Raw genomic sequence first — 16,379 nt, 5'->3', positions numbered from 1 at the left:
CACCTTCATCAGACTGATGTTCTCCAGAGAAGTTACTCCATGACTTTGTCTATTTTTTTTGTAAACACCATGTGCAGTTCCTCACTTCTGGCTGTGAAGCAAATGGACAATGAGTCTGAGAAAGGGTCCCGACCCAAAACATCGCCTGTCCATTCCCTCCACAGATGCTGCCTGGCCCGCTGAGTTACTCCAGCACTCTGTGAAACGTCACCTACCCATGCTCTCCACAGATGCTGCCTGACCCGCTGAGTTACTCCAGCATTTCTGTCTACTTTCAGGTATAAATGGTGCTTACACAATACAGCTCCTACTCATCAGTTTCTCTTGTTATTGCAAATATCAAGAGGCAACAACTGCGATATTTATCGGACAACTCAATTGACAAAAAAAAACATTTTTCAGCTTTACACTCAGTTTTAAGCAAAATAATTAAGTTTCCAGAGCCTGAAGAATACACATATATATTTGCAGCCAGATTTCGCACTCAAGCAACAGTCTTAACACTAAACAGTCTTAACAACACATCATCAGTTTTGTCAGCGTTCAACTCCAATCTCTTAGAAAGGAGACATTCCAAGAAAATATACCCACCAAATTACCATCTTGCCCGTGATTTAGCAAAGCATGGTGGCCTTTCAGCACAGGTTCCCCCATGTACAATCAATCCTGCTACAGGTATCTCCCTCAGACCTCCAGAGAATGTGAGCAGAATGGATCAGTACTGGAATTAATTTATTGAAGGAGGTTGAGGCTGGCCACGCCTGCCTTGTTAACTTGTCCCTGGCTGGTTCTGCTCCGATGCTCCACCCACAGCGAGCCAGCTACTGTGCAAAGATTGAAATTACTTTTTAGTTTTAGAGATACAGCGTGGAAACAGGTCCTCAGGCCACCGAGTCTGTGCCGACCAGTGATCACACTAAAGGGCCTGTCCCACTTAGGCTATTTTTAGGCGACTGCTGGAGACTGTCATAGTCGTAGCAGGTCGCCGAATAACCGGCGACTGGATTCCCCTACGACATGAAATTTGAAATAGAATCATGACTTTAACAACAAAAAAATAACCAAAGTCAGCACCGGCGACAACCTACGTTAACCTGGTGACAACTTACGTCACCTGGTGACAACTACGACAGCACCTATGTCAGGAGAAGTCAAGCTACGCTCATTAGCATCAAACCCACTGTCGCCAACTGTCTCTGAAAAATTTTCAACACGTTGAAAATTCAGCAGCGACCAGAATGAAACATAGAAACATAGAAATTAGGTGCAGGAGTAGGCCATTCGGCCCTTCGAGCCTGCACCGCCATTCAATATGATCATGGCTGATCATCCAACTCAGTATCCCGTACCTGCCTTCTCTCCATACCCCCTGATCCCCTTAGCCACAAGGGCCACATCTAACTCCCTCTTAAATATAGCCAATGAAGTGGCCTCAACTACCCTCTGTGGCAGAGAGTTCCAGAGATTCACCACTCTCTGCGTGAAAAAAGTTCTTCTCATCTCGGTTTTAAAGGTTTTCCCCTTTATCCTTAAGCTGTGACCCCTTGTCCTGGACTTCCCCAACATCGGGAACAATCTTCCTGCATCTAGCCTGTCCAACCCCTTAAGAATTTTGTAAGTTTCTATAAGATCCCCTCTCAATCTTCTAAATTCTAGAGAGTATAAACCAAGTCTATCCAGTTTTTCTTCATAAGACAGTCCTGACATCCCAGGAATCAGTTTGGTGAACCGTCTCTGCACTCCCTCTATGGCAATAATGTCCTTCCTCAGATTTGGAGACCAAAACTGTACGCAATACTCCAGGTGTGGTCTCACCAAGACCCTGTACAACTGCAGTAGAACCTCTCTGCTCCTATACTCAAATCCTTTTGCAATGAAAGCTAACATACCATTCGCTTTCTTTACTGCCTGCTGCACCTGCATGCCTACCTTCAATGACTGGTGTACCATGACACCCAGGTCTCGCTGCATCTCCCCCTTTCCCAATCGGCCACCATTTAGATAATAGTCTGCTTTCCTGTTTTTGCCACCAAAATGGATAACCTCACATTTATCCACATTATACTGCATCTGCCAAACATTTGCCCACTCACCAGCCTATCCAAGTCACCCTGCAGTCTCCTAGCATCCTCCTCACAGCTAACACTGCCCCCCAGCTTAGTGTCATCCGCAAACTTGGAGATATTGCCTTCAATTCCCTCATCCAGATCATTAATATATATTGTAAATAGCTGGGGTCCCAGTACTGAGCCTTGGGGTACCCCACTAGTCACTGCCTGCCATTGTGAAAAGGACCCGTTTACTCCTACTCTTTGCTTCCTGTTTGCCAGCCAGTTCTCTATCCACATCAATACTGAACCCCCAATGCCTTGTGCTTGACTCATGAAGCTACGACTCTTTGGGCGACTGAAGAGACGACTCACGACCATACAGGCAACACCCCGGTGACCATGTGGTGACAGCCTAGTCACTTGTAGTCGCCTAAAAAAAATCGCCTAAGTGGGACAGGCCCTTTATCATTCATCATGTATCTATCTGGACACTGTAAATGGCTCAATTGTAATCAGTTTTGCAGCTGGCTGATTCTCACGCAACAAAAGGTTTTCACTGTACCTCAGTACACGTGATAATAAAATGAATTAAACCTGTACATCAGTTTTATCCTGCACCATTTACAGAAGCCAATTAACCTACAAACTTGCACCTCTTTGGAGTGTGGGTGTAAACCGGAGCACCCGGAGGAAACCCACACAGTTCACGGGGAGAACGTGCAAACTCCGTACGGACAGCGTCCGAGACATGAGGCATGGTATCCATGCAAGCATTCCGTTACACCTTGCATCATTGCACCACTCACACATCACAAATGACCAAACTGTCTAATTCTGCTCCCACAACTTCTGGACATGAATCATATCTGCCTCCTCCACCACCACCCCTGGCAGCGAGCTCCAGGCACCCACCACCTTCTGTGTGAAAAAAAAACGTCCTCCAAATCTCAATAGACAATAGGTGCAGGAGTAGGCCATTTGGCCCTTCGAGCCAGCACCGCCATTCACTGTGATCATGGCTGATCATCCACAATCAGTACCCCGTTCCTGCCTGCCTTCTCCGCTATTTTTAAGAGCTCTATCTAGCTCTCTCTTGAAAGCATCCAGAGAACCTGCCTCCACCGCCCTCTGAGGCAGAGAATTCCACTCACTCTCCACTCTCTGTGAGGAAAAGTGTTTCCTCGTCTCCGTTCTAAATGGCTTACTCCTTATTCTTAAACTGTGGCCCCTGGTTCTGGACTCCCCCAACATCGGGAACATGTTTCCTGCCTCTAGCGTGTCCAAGCCCTTAACAATCTTGTATGTTTCAATGAGATAGCCTCTCATCCTTCTAAACTCCAGAGTATACAAGCCCAGCCGCTCCATTCTCTCAACATATGACAGTCCCACCATCCCGGGAATTAACCTTGTGAACCTACGCTGCATTCCCTCAATAGCAAGAGTGTCCTTCCTCAAATTAGGGGACCAAAACTGCACACAATACTCCAGGTGTGGTCTCACTAGGGCTCTGTACAACTGCAGAAGGACCATACAGACATCTGCAGACCCACAAGTAGACGACCCTATGGAGAGGAGAGGACAGTCATACTCGTTTCCAGTGACCGCCGATGATGATGATGATGATGACTCTTTGTATCTCAGTGGAATATGGACCCCGTGGAGGCATTGCATGGAATGATATAACAGGTTTGGACTGATGGTGGGATGGGAGAGGTGGAGTGTTCTAGCGCTAAGAGCTAAATCTAACTCTCTCTGGAAAACATCTAGTGAATTGGCCTCCACTGCCTTCTGTGGCAGAAAATTCCACAGATTCATAACTCTCTGGGTGAAGAAATGTTTCCTCATCGCAGTTCTAAATGGCCTACCCCTTATTCTTAAACTGTGACCCCTGGTTCTGGACTCACCCAACATCAGGCACATGTTTCCTGCATCGAGCCTGTCCAATCCTTTAAGAATTTTATATGTTTCTATAAGAACCCCTCTCATCCTTCTAAATTCCAGTGAATACATGCCCAGTCGACCCATCCTTTCATCATATGTCAGTCCCGCCATCCCGGGAATTAACCTGGTGAACCTACGCTGCACTCCCTCAATAGCAAGAATGTCCTTCCACAAATATGGAGACCAAAACTGCACACAATACTCCAGGTGTGGTCTCACCAGGGTCCTGTAGAACTGCAGAAGGACCTTTTTGTTCCTATACTCAACTCCTTGTTATAAAGGCTAACATGCCATTCGCTTTCTTCACTGCCTGCTGTACCTGCATGCTTACTTTCAGTGAGTGATGAACAAGGACCCCCAGATCCCGTTGCACCTCCCCTTTTCCTAGTCTGTGACCATTCAGATGATAATCTGCCTTCCTCTTCTTGCCACCAAAGTGGATAACCTCACATTTATTAGGAGACTGTTATGTGGCCTGTACATAAATGGTGAATGTACGTAGTCCATTTTCCCCGAGAGTAGGGCAATCTGGAACTAGAGGGCAAAGGTTTAAGGTGAAGAAAATATTTAGATTAGTTTAGAGATACAGCGCGGAAACAGGCCCTTCGGGCCCACCGGGTCCGTGCCGACCGGCGATTCTCGCACATTTACACTATCCTATACCCACTATTTTATTTTTACATTTACCAAGCCAATTAATCTACAAACCTGTACGTCTTTGCAGTGTGGGAGGAAACCAAAGATCTCGGAGAAAACCCACGCAAGTCACGGGGAGAACGTACAAACTCCATACAGACAGCGCCCATAGTCGGGATCGAACCTGGGTCTCCGGCGCTGCATTCGCTGTGAGGTGGCAACTCTACCGCTGTGTCACGGTGCATATAATAGGAACCTGAAAAGCAACCAAAGCCACATTTATTTGGAGCTATTAGGAGCCAGTGGAAGCAGAAACACACAGAGAGCACAAGGGAAACAAAGGTAATGATATGACCAGTGTAGGAAGGAACTGCAGATGTTGGTTTAACCCAACGATGAGAAAAACATGATGCTATTTTCCAACTCACTGTTATTTCCAGACGGCAGCCCATGCCATGCAAAACAGATACCTAGTGATAAAAATATCAATTATTTATTCAAAATAGCATCATTCAACATTAGCTCTTGAAGATAACATTTGCTCGTTTTCTGAACCTGATTGAACCTGTCCCTCTCATCAGTCTTATCTTCATTTCTTTAGCTGGAGGACAATATATTGTAGGCATGAAGACATAACTACCTCACGGAGTTTGACAGTGGCTCCAAAGGTTGTTCTGGAGGCAGCAAGATTATCATTAAAGCTTGCCATTGATGTGGTGTTCATTCTGTTCCTATTTTTAGAATTATAATACTCGTTGAATAAAACAACATAGAACAGTACAGGAACAAACAATTGTCTGTGCCATGCGTGATGCCGAGACCAACTCTCCACTGCCTGCATGTGATCCATATCCCTCCATTCCCTGCATATCCATGTGCCTATTCAAAAGCCTCTTAAACACCACTATCATATCTGCCTCCACCACCACCCCTGGCAGCGCGTTCCAGGCACCCACCACCCTCTGTGTAATATAATCTGCCCCGCACATCTCCTTTAAACTTTGCCCCTCTCAACTACCTCTTCCGGCAGCTCGTCCCATACCCTCTGTGTGAGAAAGTTGCTTCTCAGATTCCTATTTAATCTCACCTTAAACCTCTGCTCTCTAGTTCTTGATTCCCCTACTCTGGGGAAAATGTCTGTACATTCACCCTATCTAATCCCCTCATGATTTTATGTACCTCTATAAGATCACCCCTCAGCCTCCTGCGCTCCAAGGAATATATTCCTAGCCTGCCCTACCCTCTCCCTGTAGATGAGGCCGAGTCCTGGCAACATCCAGGTAAATCTTCTCTGCTCCTTTTCCAGCTTAATGGCATCTTTCATGCAGCACGATGACCCAATACTCCAAGTGGTGGAAGGAACTGCAGATGCTGGTTTACACTGAAAATAGACACACAATGCTGGAGTAACTCAGCGGGACAGGCAGCATCTCTGGAGAGAAGGAATGGGAGACGTTTCGGGTCGAGACCCTTCTTCAGTCTGAAGCAGTGTTTCGATCCAAAAAGTCACCCATTCCTTCTCTCCAGAGATGCTACCTGTCCCACTGAGTTACTCCAGCATTGTGTGTCCGCTCAATACTTCAAGTGTGGTCTGATCAACGTCTGTACAAAGCTTTGACGGCCTTGCCTGGTATGTCCCGGAGGAAGTTGCTCTGTACATGGTAATACTGAACTAACTGTGCACCTTTAGTGCCTCAGGTATTGGATAATGAGCAGATGCTGTTCCCTGCGCAGCTTGTGCGGTTTGGCCACCAACGAAGAGAATATTCAACATGAGGCCCTGGTGGAGACGAGAGGGAGACGAGAGGGTGGAGGCAGGAGTCTGGTGTAGCACAACAGGCCAACGGCGCAACGTTGGAGACAGTCACACAGTCACAGACACAGAATCACTGTCACAGAGTCACATAGACACAGAGGAAGGCAGGGGAATGGGGTTAGGAGGATGTGCCGGCTCTGGAGAGAGTCCAGAGGAGGTTTACAAGAATGATACCAGGAGTGAGTGGGTTAGCATATGATGAGCGTTTAACGGCTCACTGGAGTTTAGAAGAATGAGGGGCGACCTCATTAAATCATTCAGAATATGAAAGGCTTGGATCGAGTGGATGTGGAGAGGATGTTTCCACTAATGGGAGAGTCTAGGACCAGAGGTCACAGCCTCAGAATTAAAGGACGTTCCTTTAGGAAAGAGTTGAGGAGGAATTTCTTTAGTCAGGGGGTGGTGAATCTGTGGAATTCTGTGCCACGGATGGCTGCAGTGGCCAAGTCAATGGATATTTTTAAGGTAGAGATAGACAGATTCTTGATTTGTACAGGTGTCAGCGGTTATGAGGAGAAGGCAGGAGAATGGGGTTAGGAGGGAGAGATAGATCAGCCATGATTGAATGGCAGAGAAGACTTGATGGGCCGAATGGCCTAATTCTGCTCCTTGAAGTTGTGAATTGATGATATGATGCATCTTATTACAGAACCACAAAGGGAATGCAACTTTTGGGACAAAAGGGCTCTTTCTGCTCACATTGTTTTATTCATTTCTAAATAAAGCTCCAGAACACATCGGGGTAATTGCTGTTTTGCTATTATTGACGTTTATTATCAAGATGAACGCGTTATTTGAAGCAGCAGTAGCCTGACCTTGCTGTCGATGTTGACGGTGTTAACCTGAATGCTGAAACATCACGGTGGGAGGCAGCTACCTGCAAAGATATTATGTACGAACAAATCTGCCAAAGAGTTAGAGACAAACCTGGCAATCTGGCCGGCTTCATGTTTATCAACGTGCACCCTCAATCACCGTGCACCAAATGAAACGTCAGAAAAATCCACACACTTAAAGTTTCTATTAGTCTCAAATACATCGCTCTGTGTTTGGTCTGAACTTGGCTCCGGGCCACTATGTACACAAATGACAAAGCCACAGCTGATGATAACAGCCCCAAACAGAAACAAAATTCATACCCGCACGGTGCTGGAAATAGTCCTGTACAAGGTGTACTGAGCACGCACTGTGCCACTGAGGCCTTGGTGAAATGTCTGGCATCAAGCAGAGAGCCCAGTGCAGAGCAAACAGGACCATGGCAATAAAGGGTTATGCACTCACATGTCTACAGGCATATTGGGAACGGATCCAGATAAACATCCTGACACAAGTTAGATTCCTGCATTGCACTGGGTTTCAGGACAATGGCCGATTCCAAAACCATGGCCAAGATACAACGTACAACAGTACAGAAGACCCGAAAAGTCACCCATTCCTTTTCTCCACAGATGCTGCCTGACCCGCTGAGTTGCTCCAGCATTTTGTGTCTATCTTTAGGACAGCACAGGAACAGGCCCTTCGGCCCACAATCTCTGTGCCGAACACGATGCCAATACTAACTCTTATCAGCCTGCATGTGATCCGTACCCCTCCATTCCCTGCATTTCCATGTGCCAATCCAAAAGCCTTTCAAATGCCATTACCATATCACATTCACAAGTTATAGGAATAGAATTAGGCCATTCGGCCCATCAAGTCTACTCCGTCATTCAATCATGGCTGATCCCATTTTCCTGCCTTCTCCCCATAACCCTCGACACACGTTCTAATCAAGAATTTGTCTAACTCTGCCTTAAAAATATCCCGACTTAGCCTCCACAGCCCTCTGTGGCAATGAGTTCCACAGATTCACCACCGACTATGAAGTTCCTCCTCACGTCCTTTCTAAAAGAGCGCACTTTAATTCTGAGGCTATGACCTCTGGTCCTACACTCTCCCATCACCAATAAAATTGACTTTGACTTTGAAAGGGGAAACATCCTCTCCACATCCACTCTGTCTCTGCCTTTCATTACTCTGTAAGTTTCAATCAGGTCCCCCCTCAGCATTCTCAACCTTTTAAAGGGCGGTGGTACAATGCTGATTCATCAGCGCCCTTTACGTAGCGACTATTAGCATACCTTGGGTACGCAGGCAAAGAGTTTCACAGCGACTATAAAGTATTCAATGCAATTCAACTAGAGATTATTCTGATGCATTTCTGGGACCATAGCACCCCATGGCAAGAAAATCCTTCCCTGGAAACAGAGACCAAAACTGCTCAGCATCAGGTCATTCCATCAAAAACCCCGGACAGTTTCTGCAAGGCTTTCTTACTCCTGCACCCCAACTCGCTTGCACTAAAGGCTATTATGACACAGAACACAGAGTGCTGGAGTAACTCAGCGGGTCAGGCAGCATCTGTGGAGAACATGGACAGGTGGCGTTTCGGGTCGGGGCCCTTCTTCAGATTCCAAAGAGCCGAGAATCAGCAGGAATCACAGAGGGGGAGCAGTGAGAGAGGGTGTCACAGAACTCCCACCAGAGAGAGGAGGTGAATTTCCTCAATCTGAAGACGGGTCCCGAGCCGAAACGTCACCTATCCATGTTCTCCAGAGATGCTGCCTGACCTGCTGAGTTACTCCAGCTCTTTGTGTACACCGAAGGCTATTATTACCTGGCTTACTGACTGTTTGTTGTACCTGCATGTTTACTTACAGTGTTTCATGAACCAGCACACCAAGATCTCTTTGTAGACCAATATTTACTGATTTCTCACCATTTCAAACTTTTTTCTCAATGCTTCCTAGCAATGTGAACAGTCCTAGTTGTCCACACATTACCCTTCGCTCTCCATCTGAATGCTGGTCCCACTATAGATTCCACGCTGCTCCCCTCCTTCAATGAATCACCAGCGAACCGCCATCCACAACTTGGTATTTTTATCCTCAATAGAAAGCGTGACTGAGCTAAGTTCTCATTGCCACAGTCAGGCAGCCTGAAGAACAAGTGTACACCATACTGTGTTCAAGAAAGAACTGCAGATGCTGGAAAAATCGAAGGTAGACAAAAATGTTGGAGGAACTCAGCGGGTGAGGCAGCATCTACGAAGCGAAGGAATAGGTTTCGGGTCGAGACCCTTCTTCAGACTGATGTGGAAGTGGAGGGGGGGGAAGAAGAAAGGAAGAAGTCGACATAGTGGGCTGTGGGAGAACTGGAAAGGGGAGGGGGAAGGAGGGAGAAAGCAACGACCAAAGATACTAGTATATTTGGCATGGACTACCTGAAATTGGAGAAGTCAGTGTTCATACCGCTGATACTGTGTTCAATCTGTTAATAAACAGGCCCTTCGGCCCACCGAGTCCGTACCGACCCGTCTTGTCCTGTAGCAATTGCAGTAGCCCACTACCACCACTGTGCCAGCCTAATGATGCTGGCTTATACTGAAGATACACAAAAAGCTGGAGTAACTCAGTTGGTCAGGCAGCATCTCTGGTTAATTTAGCATTTTGAGCCTGTCTTCAGCTGCCAAATGTGCAGCTCCACAGCCTCATGGAAGGTCGGCAGGTGTACACTAAACATCTGTATATCCCGCCCATTAGTGCCTTCATCTCCAGAAATGGCGGCACTGCCCAAGCAGCTGCGACTCGCCTGCAGTCCGCCTGTCTTTTTCTTTTTTTTTGTTTTCTTTTGTCTTGTTGGATGTAGACAACAAGTTTAGTTTATTTTTAGTTGGGGCTGTGGTGGCGCTGTGGCTGCTGCCCGACTTCGGAGGCTTCGTCCGCGGGCCCAGCGGACGACAACGTCGGGAGCTTGCAGGTCCCAGGTTGGTGACCGATTCTCCGGAGCACCCGCAACAACAGCTTCATCCGCTGGACTGGAGGGCGGCAGCTTCATCCGCCCCGGGCCGCGGGCCACGTTTGAACCGGCCCGCTCGCGGAGCTCGGATTCGGCCGCGGGACTTACCATCACCCGGCGGGGGGCCCCAACATCGAAAGCCTGGATCGCCTCAACGCAGAGGGAGAACAAGGGAAGAGACAAGGACTTTAAGACTTTTGCCTTCCACCACAGTGAGGGGGTGCTTGGTAGACTCACTATGGTGGATGTTAAACTGTGTTCATTGTGTGTTCTATTATTTTATTCTCTGTCATGACTGCAAGGTACGCAATTTTGTTCAAACTAAAAGTTTGAATGACAATAAAGGATACTTTATACTCTATTTACACACACCCGCTCTGACAAGATTCACCCCCCATCCCCATCCCTCCATCCATCTCGACACTGGTCGGACAACAGAGACATCACGACAAACTTCCAGCTCAAGAGGGACATGGCCATTAAGCAATAAACACTGACCTCTTGAGTTTAGTTTAGAGATAATGTATGCAAACAGGCCCTTCGGCCCACCAAGTCCATGCCGACCAGTTTACGGGCCTGTTAAGCAAGTAAGCATTTCATTCTACTTGCACAAGTCTAACTTCAAGTAGCCCTGGCTTGCCCCCTCTCTCCATCCCCTCCACAGCTGCTCCAGACCACAGTCTATCTGTGTGTCCCACTCCCCTGACATCAGTCTGAAGAAGGGTCTCGTCGTCCATTCCTTCTCTCCACAGATGCTGCCTGTCCCGCTGAGTCACTCCAGCATTTTTATACCTCCTGAACCTTGTAGTCGGCAGGGCAGTACTCCGCCTATCGCCAACTTGGACAATTTTACTTTTTATTTTACCAAGCCAATTAACCTACAAACCTGCACGTCTGTGGAGTGTGGGAGGAAACCGAAGATCTCGGTGAAAACCCACGCAGGTCACTGGGAGAACGTGCAAACTCCGTACAGACAGCACCCGCAGTTGGGATCGGACCCGGGTCTCCGGCGCTGCGAGGCAGCAACTCTACTGCTGGAGGGTGAGGGGGTGTGACGGTGGGGCCCGGGGGCCGGAACCTTTCTCCGGGGATTGATCCACGCTTTTTCCCCGCCGGAACCTGATGGACGCGCGCGCGGCGGCGGCCGGAAGCAGAGACGATCTTTGGCCGGAAGCGCCGACTGTGTCCGTGTGGATGAGGCTCCGGGCGGAGGAAGGGGTAAGCAGCGGCCGGAGGGGCGGAGTGGCCGCGGCCCGGGGGGTGGTGGGGCTGTAGTTTGTGTGAGCAGCTGGTCTCCCCCCCCCCTACACACACACACACACACAGAGCGGGGCGCGGACAGGCCGGGGCCTGGGCCTCGAGTAGCGGGGCAGCCGGTGAGTGCGCTGCCGCGGACGGGCGGGCGGGGCAGGGTGGGGAGGAGAGGCCGCTGTCACCGGGCCCGGCTTCACTGTGTGTGTGTGTGTGTTGGGGGGAGCAACCACCGGGGCTGGTTTACAGCGACTCTACACCCACAGTAATGTCGTCATCCTGGCGAGTACAGGCGTCAAGGCAGAGGCCTTTCTGTCAAATAACAATAAGTTTGGCAATAAATGACTTATTCAGGTCAATTCAAGTGCTGGAGTAACTCAGCGGGACGGCAGAGTCTCTGGAGGCAATGAATGAGAAAGAGATATAGAGAGATAGACAGGGAGAGATAGTGAGACACAGAGAGAGAGAGACAGACAGATAGGCCGACCGACAGAGAGAGAGAGAGACAGGACATACACAAAATGCTGGAGTGATGTTTCTGGTTGAGACCCTTCTTCACACTGGCTCTCAGATGCCCAGGGAATGATCTTCAATCAGCTTCCACAAGGTCATAAGAATGAGGCCATTCGTCCCGTGAAATCTACTCTGCCATTCAATCATGGCTAATCTATCTCTCCTTCCTAACCCCATTCTCCTAGCCCCCCGACATGCCCGTCAGGGAGCATTGACGATCCAGCGGGGCGTTTTCACACAGAGAGTTGTGAACCTGTGGAATTCTCTGCCTCAGAGGGCGGTGGAGGCAGGTTCTCTGGATACTTTCAAGAGAGAGCTAGATAGAGCTCTTAAAGATAGTGGAGTCAAGGAAGATGGGGAGAAGGCAGGAACGGGGTACTGATTGGGGATGATCAGCCATGATCACATTGAATGGCGGTGCTGGTTCGAAGGGCCAAGTGGCTGGGTTGCGGTGCTGGCCGCAGTGACCACAGCCAGGTCTTGACCTTCAATCCCACCCCCTTTTCCTTCCTCCAGCCTCAGTGAGGGGAGGAACTTCAGAAGGTAGACTCAGTGGGTCAGGCAGCATCTGTGGAGAACATGGATAGGTGACGTTTCGGATCAGGTCAAATGTCCTCTGACTTTGACATTTTGGGTTGAGACCCTTATTGAGGCTACTGAACCACAGGTCCCATCAGTGTGAACAAGGGTCCCAATCCCAAACATTGCCTGGTCATTTATTCTATAGATGCTGCCTGACCTGCTGAGTTACATCAGCACCTTGTGCCTCTTTATGTTGATCCAATAATGTAACCACTGTACTGATTAATGAGCATCCGCTGGTGTGGCCTCGAAATTGGTGTTGCCTCAGGAAGGCCGTCAGCATCCATAAAGACTCCTCACACCCTTGTAACGGACTGTTCGAACTACTTCCCTCCGGCAGACGTTACAAGGCCTTCTATGCCCGAACCACCAGGCTCAGAAACAGCTTTATTCCCAGAGCTATAGGGTGATTTCACTAAAGGTCACTGGAGCGTAGATCCGCACCCACGTGACCAAAATTCTCAAGTGGAGGACACATACGGGTCCCGGTACATGTTATGTCCATTTTCCCACCGTTAAAAAACATAGAAAACTTGTGACATTTTGGGTCGGGGTGGTGAGGCCCAGCTACCTATTGAGGCTACTAAGAAATTCAAGAGGTCCCTGAAGGTGCCTATCCACAAGTCAGGAGCCGACCATTGCCGAGGATATTTAAAGGTCCCAATCCCAAAATTGCGTTTTCCCGCTGAATTTCATTAAGGCTACATATGCTGCTTTACCTTTATTCATTTGTTAGATGAGAATTTTTAAAAGTGAAAAATCACCCTGTGTTCAAAATCTGGTTATGTTGGTTTTTAACCAAAATCAAAACGCCTCTGAACCATTTACCATGTAAATAATGATAAACTATCAATGCATTTTAAAATAAATTTCACGCAGATGCAAGCTAAGGAATGTGATAATTATCAGCTGTCAGTTGGACAAAATTAGGACATTTTATTATTTGCCAAAATATGTTTCTCAATGTTTCTTGTTTAAAGCCTGCACATTCACCCAAACAACTTATGTATTAATGATTTTGAACTTTTACCTTACTTGCTATCTTTTTTTTCCCCTGTAAATCTAGGTAGCTGTGCCTCACAGTCACCCCGACTGGCACAGAAAATTGCAGCTCACAACCTCGCCGTTTTCTATGTTTTTAACGGGTGGGAAAATGCGATTTTTCCCATCCACTAACATGTACCGGGACCCGTATGTGTCCTCCACTTGAGAATTTTGGTCACGTGGGTGCGGATCCACGCTCCAGTGACCTTTAGTGAAATCACCCTATAGCGGCTCTGAACCGGTCCTGCTGAGTGCCCCCCACCCCCCCGGACTGTCTCCCTCGGATGGTGGGATCTTTACGGATCTTTTACATCGGTTGGAAGCTGCATACTAAATCTCGTTGCACTGATGTGCAATGACAATAAAACATATAAAAATTATTATTATTATTATTAAATGACAACAACTGCACTTAAAAACATTTAGACTGGTCAATGAGATCATGAGGCTCATTGAGTTAAGTTGGAGAGTGTGCAGGGAAGATTTATGAGGATGTTGCCAGGACGTGAGAGGCCTGAGCTTTCGGGAGAGATTGGGTCAGGCTAGGACATTATTCCTTGGAGCGCAGGAGAATGGGGGATGATCTTATACAGGTGTATAAAATCATTAGGGGAATAGATAGGGTGAATGCACAGAGTCAAAAGACTCGGGAGGGGACAAATTGAAGGTGAGAGGGGAAAGATTTAAAGGGAATTTGAAAGGTAACTTTTTCACACAGAAGCTGATCAGAATATGGAAAGTACTGCCAGAGGAGGTAGTTCAAGCAGGTGCAAGGACACCATTTAAAACACGCACAGTTACGATGGAAAGGAAAGGTTTAGAGGGCTGATGGGACTGGTTTGGAGAGGACATCTTGGTCGGCATGGATGAGTTGGGCTGAAGGTCTGTGCTATGACTTTCAGGAATTAGCAGGTTTTAGACACAAAAGTATCCAAACTACATTCAAACCATTGTTTAAGAAGGAACTGCAGATGCTGGAAAAATCGAAGGTAGACAAAAACGCTGGAGAAGCAGCATCCACGGTGCGAAGGAATAGGTGGCATTTCAGGTCGAGACCAGTCTTCATTTATTGTTTTGACGCCAATCGACCTTTTCCCTCTGATTATTTTATCCTCGGATAAAAACTATTTGGGCTTCTAATGCAATATTTTATATCTTCAGTATCTGAAAGGTAATATTTATCTGTGTAGGAAGGAACTACAGATACTGATTTACACCAAAGATAGACACAAAAAGCTGGAATAACTCAGCGAGTCAGGCAGCATCTGTGGAGAGAAGGAATAGGTAATGTTTCTGTTGTTTTGGTGACAAAGATGGCTGCTGTAAAACAGTTGGGCCGCTCCCCTACACTGATAAATAGAAGTGTGGTCGTACACCTCCCCCTCACCCCAGCACAGTCTTGTGTCCAGTGAGGTGGGAGGCTGGCAATCTGTCAGTCCAGTGAGTTGTTCTTGAGCTGTTACCCACTGCTGCTTTGTCCAGCTGAAGTGTGACGGGCTGCAAGGTTTGGGCCTGGTGGCCACAGCTCACGGCACACGGCCATTGGGAATGTGTGGACACTCACTCCAACACCGTTCTGCCCCTCTTCATTGCTCGGTATAGCAGCATGTAGTCCCTTGCTTTTGATGTCCACCTGGTTGTTCTGCACAACACCCATCAAGTCCTTCTTCTTGCGTATGACGTGCACACCTAAAGTTGTAGGTCAACTTGTTCTATTTGGTCTTATTTGATTGTGCACGCCGGGTTGATTGCATTCAGCGAAACAGGACGGACCACGCGAAGGTTGCGATCTCCCACCCCGTCATGTTCTTGAACACTACTAAATGCTAACTAAAGAGGGGATCTTATAGAAACATAAAATTCTTAAGGGATTGGACAGGCTAGATGCAGGAAAAATGTTCCCGACGTTGGGGGAGTCCAGAACCAGGAATCACACAATTTAAGAATAAGGGGTCGGCCATTTAGGATGAGATGAGGAAAACTTTTTCACCCAGAGAGTTGTGAATCTGTGGAATTCTCTGCCACAGAAGACAGTGGAGGCTAATTCACTGGATGTTTTCAAGAGAGAGTTAGATTTAGCTCTTTGGGCTAACGGAATCAAAGGATATGAGGAAAAAGCAGGAAAAGGGGTACTGATTATGGATGGTCGACCAAACTGATTTTGGATGATCAGCCATGATCATATTGAATGGCGGTGCTGGCTCGAAGGGCCGTATGGCCTACTCCTGCACCTATTTTCTATGTTTCTAAACCATTCACTGTCTTGGTTGCATAAGGACTGTGCTTTTTGTGTTTATAATTGATTGGGATTTTAATGTATTGACATTTTTTGTTAATGTTACCTATGAGTACGGTGTTTCCAGGCATCAAGTGCTGCAGCCAGTATGAGTTTCATTGTTCCTGTGAAACAATGACTCCTGACTCACTTGTTCTTGTTGTGATTCATTTTGACACCAGCGATGCATTAATGTCCATCCTGACAATGTTTGGAAACATTGTTCAATTACAGAATGACAGGTTAGTTGTAGATTGAAGAACACTATTCCATCCTTCCCATTTGGTTTAATATTAATTCAGGTAATATTAAATGACAATTATACACTTTTGACTGAGGCACCCAAAAGTATAACTTCAAACGTGCCCACATTGAACTCTGTGCCTACCCACCCTGCCCACTGATGCCTTTGTGTGGATGCCACACCGGCACG

The 16,379-nt window shown here is 47.4% G+C and overlaps 1 protein-coding gene across 1 annotated transcript in view; it reads left to right on the top strand.

The window, feature by feature from the left end:
• The first annotated feature begins 11,358 nt into the window (after positions 1 to 11,358).
• Positions 11,359 to 16,379, top strand: part of opa1 (OPA1 mitochondrial dynamin like GTPase) — a 76,514-nt gene continuing 71,493 nt past the window's right edge. The window contains 1 exon segment of the mRNA XM_055646224.1: positions 11,359 to 11,499. The gene's annotated coding sequence lies outside the window, so the exon portion shown is untranslated.

This window comes from Leucoraja erinacea, chromosome 14 (assembly GCF_028641065.1).
Source record: "Leucoraja erinacea ecotype New England chromosome 14, Leri_hhj_1, whole genome shotgun sequence".
In the NCBI taxonomy this organism is placed as follows: Eukaryota; Metazoa; Chordata; class Chondrichthyes; order Rajiformes; family Rajidae; genus Leucoraja; species Leucoraja erinaceus.
Note: the sequence above shows the minus strand (reverse complement) of the source record. Positions and strands in the feature narration are given on the sequence as shown.